General features: G+C 39.0%; 1 non-coding gene across 1 annotated transcript; it reads left to right on the forward strand.

The window, feature by feature from the left end:
- The first annotated feature begins 9,475 nt into the window (after window positions 1–9,475).
- On the forward strand, window positions 9,476–9,607 carry LOC142425169 (small nucleolar RNA SNORA63). Its single transcript, XR_012779529.1, has one exon. It is a non-coding gene; the product is annotated as a small nucleolar RNA SNORA63 (small nucleolar RNA).
- Window positions 9,608–11,062: the final 1,455 nt, after the last annotated feature.

Raw genomic sequence — 11,062 nt, forward strand, 5'->3', positions numbered from 1 at the left:
TGTGACATCAGTAATGATATCTTTTGTTCCACATCCTTTTCTGTATCCAGCTCCTTGTTGATGTGCTGCTGAAAAAGTTGTTGACCTTAAGCAAAGTTTTATCTCCAGCATATCAATGATATTGTTCTATAATCTGAACATTTTGGGGTTCCTTTTCTTTGAAATGGGTACAAATATGGATCTCTTCCAGTCAGTTGGCCAACTAGCTGTCTTCCAAATTTCCTGGCATACATGAGTGAGTGTTTCCAGTGCTTCCTCAGTTGTTGAAACATTTCAGTTCACATTCTATTAATAACTGGAGCCTTGTTTTTGGCAAATGCTGTCAGGGCAGCTTGCACTTCTTCCTTCAGCATCATTAGTTCTGGCTCATATGCTACTTCCTGAAATGGTGGAATATTGACCAATTCTTTTTTGGCACAAGACTCTATAGTCTTTCCATCTTCTTTTGCTGCTTCCTGCATTGCTCAGCATTTTCCCCATGCTTCTTTAAATATTGCAACTCCGGGCTTAAAATTTTTCTTGAGTTCTTTCAGTTTAAGGTACGCTGAGTGGGATTTTACCTTTGGGTTTTCTAACTCTAGATCTTTGCACATGTGCACACTATAATATTTTACTTTGTTTTGTTGAGATTCCCTACTCAGCTCTTTGACTCCATCCCTTCTTCCATTTTCCTTAGCTACTCTGCATCTACGAGAATGTTCGCTTTGGGTGACCCTGAAGGCATTTGAAAGACCAGTGACACAGCTTTCGGCATCACAGCAAAACACAAGCTACCATAGTACGATGAACGGACAGACAAGTGGCGGTCTGTTATTTTAGTGCCTACTAAACGTCCACAACAATGCTATACACTGGTCATTCAAATATAAGTCGAACATATTCCCATTCCTCAAGAAATTTTAAGGAACTGATTTTGTACATTGACATATCAACAGTAACAGTTGTGTGTGAAACATTACTATCTACATCCAGGCATAAACTGAATGTGGTAAACAGATACAATGAAATGATTCTTGGAAAGCTTAGTTGGGTTTTGAACTTTACACAAATAGCATGGCTGAAGAAGCAGTACTCTGCTCCCTGTATTGTACTGGAAGTATACGAACTTACACAGTCTCTTGGCATTAAAGAACAGGTCAGTTCAAGAGAAACACTGCTGATCTAGGAGCACACCCCTCTAGCAGCATGAATCCTCTCCTCCAACAATGAAGCCATGCACATGTCTGGGATCTAGGAAGTATATGAATAGTCAAAAGTAATGGATGAGAAAATTTGTCTTGATAAATGACCTAGAGTAATGTAAAATGTGATTTCAAGACTTTGCTAATGAAAAGTATTGAAAATGCCAAGCTCTCTCCTAAGCACAGTATCTATTTTGTTTCATGTACACATGAATAGATGTTTGAGAGGAAACTTGAAAAAATATTTATAAAATTTTGTGAGAAATCAAAGCATTTGATTTTCATATTTTGTGTTTATAAAGTGAATTATTATATTTGATATAAACATAAAACAATACAAGTAACTTTCTACTTTTAAAAAATCATTTTATTGGGGAATTGTACAACTTTTATCATAATCCATTGTGCCAAGCACATTTGTACATTTGTTGCCATCATTCTTCTTAAAACATTTTCTTTCTACTCTAGCCCTTGGTATCTGCTCCTCATTTCCCCCCTCCTTGCACCACCCTCCCTCCCTCATGAATCCTTGGTAATTTTTTTTCATGTCTTACACTGACTGATGTCTCCCTTCGCCCACCTTTTTGTTTTCTGTCCCCCAGGGAGGAGGTTATATATAGACCATTGTAATTAGTTCCCCCTTTCTCCCCTTACCCTCCTGGTATCACTACTCTCATTATTGGTCCTGAGGTGTTTATCTGTCCTGGATTCCCTGTGTTTCCAGCTCTGATCTGTACCAGTATACACCCTCTGGTCTAGCCAAAATTGTAAGGTAGAATGGGATCATGATAGTTGGGAGGTGGGGGGGTGGAAGCATTAAAGAACTAGAGGACAGTTGTATGTTTCATCTATGCTATACTGTACCCTGACTAGCTTGTCTTCTCCCCTTGACCCTTCTTTAAGAGCATGTCCAGTTTCCTACAGATGGTCTTTGAGTCTCCACTCCGCACTCCCCCTCATTCACAATGATATTATGTTTTGTTCTTTGATGCCTGATACCTGATCCTTTCGACATCTTGTGATCTCACAGTCTGGTGTGCTTTTTCCATGTGGGCTTTGTTGCTTCTCAGCTAGATGACCACTTGTTTATCTTCAAGCCTTTAAGACCCCAGACACTATATCTTTATGTAGCCAGGCACCATCATCTTTCTTCACCAGATTTGCTTATGCACCCACTTTGTCTTCAGTGAATGTGTCAGGAAGGTGAACATCATGGAATGCCAGTTTAATAGAACAAAGTGTTCTCGCATTGAGGGAGTACTTGAGTAGAGGGCCAGTCTCCATCTGCTACCTTAATACTAAATGCATACATATATGCACATAGATCTATTTCCCCATCATCATATATAAATATATTTACATATGTACATGCCTGTTTTTAGACCTCTATAAATGCCCTTTGCCTCCTAGTTCAACTCTCTACTTTTTGAAAGTTTGCATCACACTACTTTACTTTTATGAAAATACGTGCTTTTGCTATCCAAAAGAATTTCAACAAGATTTTTTTCTTTTATGGAGAAAAAAGCATGAGAGAGAAACAAGTACAGAACATTTATTTTGTTTGAGCTGTTAAAGATGCAGCACCTATTCAAACAGCCCCAAGTTCCTTCTACAGAAACTACACTCAGAATCTCAGCATCAAGTCACCACAGCTTTGAACAGTCTGTGGACATTATCTGTTAGTGTTATTTCTGGCTTTCTGTATAATTTGGTATGATTTGATAAGTCATGGGGGGGGGGGGGGACGGGGGTTAAGGCTTGAAGAGGCTCAGTGATTTTTCCCATATAAATTAGTAACCTGCTGCCAATGTCCATTCTGACTCATAGCGCTCCTCCCTAGGGTTTCAGAGACTGTTAAGTGCTGACCAGCGTACAGAGTCATCTTTCCCCCGTGGATGGAGCAGTGTGGATTTGAACCACTGGCTTTGGGATCAACAGTCCAACACTAACCTGATACTTATTATCCGCGATTTCTTTTTCCTTTAGGTCAATTCAGTGTAGGAAAGGTTCCATGAGAAAGCTCTGTTTTCAATATAGTAAAGGAAACCTGTATTCAGATGTAAACAAGAATATAAATATTTCATACAATAAAACTCAATGGTTGACTTGAACTAACTACAAGCTTTTCTTTCTTGTTAAAAAAAACCTCAATGGTTGAAAGTTCAAAAACAAGAACAACCAAAAAAACTGAAAACCCTATGTAATTAGATTTATCAAAATTAGAATTACTGTAAAATTCTTTGAGAGTGAATGTAGTTTATCTCTTTGAGATCAGGGACTTTCCTAGGTACCTTAGTATTGGGTCTGGAAGACTGATTTGCTAAATGAATAAAGAGAAATTTTCTGGTTGTGAATTAAATGTGGATTTGATAATTTTTAACATTCTAAATACTTAGAATTGATATTAACATCTTCCTGTATAATCATTTTTATAGTCCCTAAAAAACAGTTGAGGAAGTGTCTTATGCAAACTTTGATTTGAAGATTTTAGCCACAAAGTGACACATAACAGTTTTTAAATTACATTGTAGGGCATATTTAAGTGTGAATTTTATGAGTCCTGGAGAATCAATTTTACAGCTAATGAACACCTAATAAACATTTGAACAAAACCAGGGATGGGCAATTCTCCTTTGCTTTATAGAGGCATTACAAATCACAATCTACTCAATGGCAATTGGTAGGTATTGAATCAGGAATATGCACACAGGTTTGGAGTTCAATGAAGTTATTTGTACTAACTCTATAAATTTGGAAGTGATTGGTTTTAATGGGTAATTGCAGCAATAAGATTAACTGAGTGAGTAGAATAAAGAAAATTCTAGCCTATTACCATGTAGAACTGTCAAAATTGACATGAATTGGGAAGGTTGAGAGTCAGATTATAAGATGTATAACCAGAGATTGTTAGTTCCAGATGAAAAGGAAAGTTGATGGAGAGGGACTGATCAGAGCTGTTTAAAACCAGCTGAGGTGAGTAGAAGTGGCAATGATTTCTCATTGCAGTTTCTTTCTTTTTTTAAATTTAATAAATCTTTTTATTGGTGCTCATACAACTCTTATCACAATCCATACATACACCAATTGAGTAAAGCACCCTTATACATTCGTTGCCCTCATCATTCTCAAAATTCGCCTTCCACTTGGGTTCCTGGGATCAGCTCGTTTTCCTTTTTTCCCCTCCCCCTCCCTCCCCACTCCCCCCTTCCCCCTGCACTCTTAATAGTTTATAAATAATTATTTTATATTTTTTACACTGCTAGGCATCTCCCCTCACCCACCTTCCCATTGCCCATCTCCCAGAGAGGAGGTTACATATAGATCCCCAAGATCGGTTCTCCCTTTCTGCACCCCCTTCCCTCCCGGTGTCGCCACTCCCACCGCTGGTCCTGAGGGGTTCATCCGTCCTAGATTCACTGTGTTTCCAGATCCCTACTGCACCGCTGTGCATCCTCTGGTTTAACCAGGTCCGCAAGGTAGAATTGGGATCATGATAATTGGGAGGGGAGGAAGCATTCAAGAACTAGAGGAAGGTTTTGAGTTTCATTGTTGCTATACTAAACTCTGAGTAACTCATCTCCTCCCCACTATCTCTCTGCAAGGGATGTCCAGCTGTCTACAGATGGGCATTGGGTCCCCATCAAGCACTCCCCCTCATTCATGGTGATGTGATTATTTTCCCCCTTGCCTTTGTTGTTTGAGATCTGGTCCCCTCTTCCCTTCACGATCACACATGTTGGTGTGCTGCTTCCATGTGGGCTTTGTTGCTTCTAGGCTAGATGGCCGCTTGTTTACTTTCAAGCCTTTAAGTCCCCGGATGCTATATCTCTCAATAGCCAGCAGTAGTAGGGTATCAGGCGGACATTGGGCCTCCTCACGTACATTTCCTCAATACAATAGCACCTTGCCCAGCTAAACGGTCATTCCATGATACCCACCTTCCCGACATGATCACTGAAAACAGACATGTGTATAAGCAAACATGGTGAAGAAAGCTGATGGTGCCCGGCTATCAAAAAGATATAGCATCTTGGGTCTTAAAGGCTTGAAGGCAAACAAGCGGCCATCTAGCTCGGAAGCAACAAAGCCCACAGAGAAGAAGCACACAGCCTAAGTGAATACAAGGTGTTGAACAGACCAGGTAGCAGACACCAAAGAACAAAAACCATCATTGTGTGATCACCTTCCTCACATAAATGCTGAAGATGAATGTGTGCATAAGCAAGTGTGGCGTAGAAGGCTGATGGTGCAGTTTATTTCTGTATAAAATTAAGTCAAGAGCTCAGGGGATAAAAATAAATCAGTAAGAGGGAAAATTACAAATGAATTTGAAACTATAGATTTCATTGATGCGAGAAAGACTCCTTGTGTCTTTTTTATTTTTTAAGTAATGGGGCATATTTAGGGATGTTAAAATTCCAGTGAGAAAGATCCAAGAAAGGGAGAGTTTGCAGTTGAATATTAGCATGCATTTTATAGTTACTATATATTTCTAGCTCTCTTTCCAAGCTGAGTGACAGAGAGATGTCTCAAGAGAAGGTTAACTGATTTCAGAATCTTGTATCCTTTAAACCTGGGCTTATTAAAAGGCATGAGAGAGAGAGAGAGAGAGAGAGAGAGAGAGAGAGAGAGAGAGAGAGAGAGAGAGAGAGAAACGCATCCTGGCTCACAAAGCCCCGAGGATCACATTCCTGCTCAGAACAGCCAATGCACAGAGAGGACCATAAGTCCAGCCCCACCATGAGATACAGCATCCCTTCACTGACCCATAGAGCTTCAGGGAACAACACTGGAGGCACAGTATGGGAATTGTGCTCAATCTGACCCCACCACACTGGGGGGAAACATTCAGGGGAATGCAACAGAGCAGCAAGGGGAGCAAAACAATGAAGTCTGGAGAATACATATCCAAAATGGAATTTTGGGGTAGTGCGTGACACCTCATTAGACTGGATGTAAAACATTCATAAAGGTCAACAGACAGACCTGCAACTCTTTATATACTTTTCTCTTTTTTTGTTTTGCTTTTGTTTTTCCCATGTCTATTTAGATAAGATAGGCAGGTTAAACAATCCTAAGGAGAAAACAATAAGACCAATGGTTCCAGGGGGGTACAGGAGAGGGAGAGGTGGTGGAAAGGAAGAGGGAGGGGACCAACAAATGCTGGGACAAGGGAACAACAAGTGATCTAAAAATCAATGGCGAGGAGGGCATAGGATGCCTGGTGGGGCTGGATCAAATGCAATGAAGCCGATAGGAATTAATAAAAGTCGAATGAAGGTCAAACATTATAGTAGGACAAGAGGAAAGTAAAACGAAATCGAGGAAAGGACTGGAAGGCAAAGGACATTCATGGAGGTATAAATACAGGCACATATGTATGTAAATATATTTATATAAAAAGAGAAGTATGTAGATCTATGTACATATATTATTTAAATATTAAGGTAGCAGATGGACATTGGGCATATACTCAAATCCTCCCTCAATGCAAGAACATTTTGCTTTAATAACCTAGTGTTTTGGGATGCTCACCTTCCTGACATGATTGCTGAAGATAAAATGGGTACATAATCACATGTGGTGAAGAAAGATGATGACGCCTGGCTATCAAAAGATATAGCCTTTGGGGTCTTAAAGGAGTGATGATAAACAAGTGACCTTTTAACAGGGAAGCAACAAAGCCCACATGTAAGAAGCCCATCAGCCTGTGTGATCATGAAGTATTGATGGGATCAGGTATCAGGCATCAGAAGACCCAGAACAAACAATCATATCAATGTAAATGAGGAGGATTGATGGGGGTTGGGAGAAAGGGATATGGTGTAGAGACGCAAAGGCAATTGGACATCCCTCACAGAAGGGTCACAAGCACAAGAAAGGGATGAGTCAGCCAGGGTGCAGTATAGCACTGACAAACCATGCAGCTTTCCTCTAGTCCTTTAATGCTTCCTCCCTGCCACTATCATGACCCCAATTCTATCTTACAAATCCAGCTAGACAAGAGTGTGTACACTGGTACCGATAAGAGCTCTTGACATATGGAATCCAAGAGAGATAAACCCCTCAGGAACAATAATGAGTATCGCTACCATGAGGTGGAACTTACCACAATGATGGATGCATAACTGCCCAGCACTACGACCACCCCTCACAAGGGGATGAACAAGAATAACGTGGGCAAAGGGAGATGGTGTAGAGTGCAATATATGAAAGTAATAATAATTCATAATTTATCAGGGGTCCATGAGGGTGGGAAAGTGGGAATGGAGGGGGGGAAAAGAACAGCTGATACCAAAGTCTAAAACAGAAAGAAAATATTTTGAAGATGACGATGCAACATATGTATACGTGTGCTTGACACAATTGAAATATGGATTATTATAAGAGCTCCCAATAAAATGATTATTAATTAATTACAGAATATACTTGAGTATAAGCCAACCTGAATATCAGCCGAGGCACCTAATTTACCATAAAAATTGCATTTAAAATATGCTGGAAAACTCAGTTTATACACAAGTATATATGGTAACTATTCCATCTTTTTTTATAAAAAGAAAGGAAGAAAGGCGTTACATAAATGGGTAGTAAATTGCAGGATGTACCTACTATGTCACTAATAAACGCCTATGAGATCAATACCCGCTGATTTGATAGATCTTCTCAAGAGCCTCTCATTCGGTTATTTGTGGAGTCTGTGTGTGTAGTAGCTGATGGATCTTCATTAGAGGGCCCTATGACGGATGCCTAGAGGTTCTGGGAATGAGGCAGGAATTATAGCCAGAAATGACGATGCATCCTAATTGGTTGCTTTTTCACTAGAAGTGAAAGTTGTCCATGCTCTGTTTATAGGTTCAGACTAGTCCAAGAGAACTTTATCCTCAATTATATATGAAAACAAATTCATGTGTGATTTTTCCCTGTAGTATTTCTTTTCTATTGAAACATTGTCTTATTTAATGCTTCAATGTATCCACTTTAACTACTGTATTGTTTTGAATATGTTTTGATTTATTCACCACACTCTGCCTGCACTGTTGTGAGACTGTTGTCCAGTAAGAATTTTATGGTGAGGGTGGAGGGAGGGTGGGGTAGAGAGGGGGGACCGATTATAAGGATTGACATATAACCTCCCCCCTGGGGGACAGACAACGGGGAAGTGGGTGAAGGGAGACAGCAGACAGTGTAAGATATGACAAAATAATAATAATGTATAAATTATCAAGGGTTCATGAGGGAGGGGGAGCAGAGAAGGAAGGGGAAATGAGGAGTTGATAGCAAGGGTTTAAGTAGAAAGCAAATGTTTTGAGAATGATGAGGGCAACAAATGTTCAAATGTGCTTGACACAATGGATGAATCTATAGATTGTGATAAAAGTTGTATGAGCCCCCAATGAAATGATTGGAAAAAAAAGAATTTTATGGTTTGATTGTATCTACATTCAGAGATTTAAGTACTTTTTTCAAGTAGTTTTACTTTAAGGTGTTGTGTTGCTAAAGGCCAGAAAGAGATGTTTAGTTCATGAAGAGACCAGCCAATCTCTCATCAACTTATTTGATTCTTAATTGTGGTGGTTACATAATCTGATATCAATTTGAGGATTAAGAGTATAGGGGTGGAGTCTACCCTGTCAATCAGAATATAGCCAATGAGGCCTCTGTGTGGGCATGGGTTTTCCCTGCGGATTCTTGAAATTCCTGTATTTCGTCCTTGGAGGCAGGAGACATACTCTCACTCCCTGCAAGACATCCCTGAGGAGAAGCCACATGGACCTACCTTGATGCAGCCCCGGGAGCTGGAGAAGCCACATGGAGACCCCGGACAGCGCTGAGATGCTTACTGGGTCCACAAGACCTCTCACCTACTGGCTTGTGATCTTCCTGAATTTGGCATCACTGCAACTGTTTCGTGAGTCTGAAGAGGACTATATATATGGGTATCAGACATGTCGGACTTATGGACTTGATCTGGATTGGGCTGGATGTTTTCTCAATATTCAATTGCTCTTGTATATAAAGCTCTTTCTTATACACATATGTCTATGGATTTGTTTCTCTAGTCTACTCAGACTAACACATTTATATTTTCCTATATCACTGCATATGACTCTTTATCTTATAGTTAAGGCATTTATAATAAACTTATTTTATATTAGACATTGAATTCAGACCATACAAAATCATAATTCAATCATATGTTCAATCATTACTCTTGAACAGTAACAGCATAAGGTGAAGGAGTATTCAACACACCAAATCATGCAATTTTATAGACAAAAAATGAAAGATCCCAGCAGGAATTAGGCTACAATATAGCTGTTAAGTGCTAGTTTGTCGTTCCCCCTGCTCAAAGTAAAGTTGTTTCTTATCTATCCCTGTCTGCTAGTTAATGTAGCAGTGCAGGGATGCTTGGTGTCATACATATTGAAAAAAAATGAAAAAAAATTTTTAAATGAACGATCCATATTTATATTCCCTATTACATTCTCTTTTGCCCCCTATTATATTCTCTTGAACCTGGAATTTTTCATAGCAATCTATGTGAAATCACACAAATACACTCAGTCTTTGTGGAATTATGTATTCAATGTTGTTCTCTTCTTCAGATTTTAATATCAATGTGGACAAAAAGAAAACAAATTCATTTCCATTGAGTAGATGCCAACTAAACATAACCCTATAGGCCAGAGCAGATCTGCCACTGCGGGCTTTCAAGACTGTAACTCCTTACAGGAGTAGAATACCTCCTCTTCTCCCCTGAGAGAGGCTAGTGGTTTTGAACTTCTGTCCTTGTGGTTATCAGCCCAACACGTAGCTACTGTACCACTAAGGCTCTTTCCATGTGGACCAGTGTCTCACATTTAGCACAATATTCATAATGACATGCACAATTTCTGAGAAGTAGCAACTCCTTAATTTGCATTTATTGAATGGTTGGATAAAATATATCCTCTATTGAAATTAGTTTTCCAATTTCCAAACTGCTACAATCTACCTGGAAAAAAAACTGTTTTTGAGTTATTGTCATTTTTCTTATTCCTCACATTCTTTAAATTTGCTTGTTATTGATAGGTGCCATGAAGTTGATACCTTATGTATAACAGACTGAAACACTACCAATACTGCACCAACATTTATTTAACACTTGGTTATTGCCAGACATAGTACTAGTAGCTGATTTTATAATTCACAGTTTAGTATGTATTCTGGTCATACTTGGAAACCTACTTCCTTGACTGCCAAAGGAAATTTCTAGACACAGAGGCAGCTTGGCTGTGCAAATAGTGGCCTTTCGCCCTTCCATTTATCCTAGAAAGAAATTCACATTATTCAATTTCAGTTACTACTCAATTGCAAATGTGTTTTACAGATTACATGTAAGGATCGCTACACTTGCCACAGTGTAGTTATAAATAAGTAGTCCTGGGAAATATTCAATAAGAACACATGTTTGGATCACACAGGCCTTTCTAAGAAGGCAATTTGCTGGAAAGGTATCCAACTCGAAGATTCACTAGCTGGCAGCTGCTATTATAAAAGTAGTAATAAGAGTAAAAAATACTTAGTGTATTTATATTACCCTTACTACTTATGGGCACAGTTAGACTTTTCCACTACAACTCAAGAAAAAAGCTATCCGGACATGCTTAAAAGCATGGCCCAGTGATATCCTATTATTCTTATTTAAAAGCTCTCAGAACAGGTGAGTTAACGTTTATTGAGCCTCTTGCTAAAGTTTCACATATATTATCACTTTGGGGTTTTTTTTAGTTTCAATGCAAAAACAGAATAATTCTGCATAAAGCTGATAAAATTTAAACAAAAAATTGTAATGTAGTGAAATCATATTTACTAAATCATGCAATCAGAACTGAATT

The sequence above is a fragment of the Tenrec ecaudatus genome, chromosome 13, assembly GCF_050624435.1.
Source record: "Tenrec ecaudatus isolate mTenEca1 chromosome 13, mTenEca1.hap1, whole genome shotgun sequence".
NCBI classification, from domain to species: domain Eukaryota; kingdom Metazoa; phylum Chordata; class Mammalia; order Afrosoricida; family Tenrecidae; genus Tenrec; species Tenrec ecaudatus.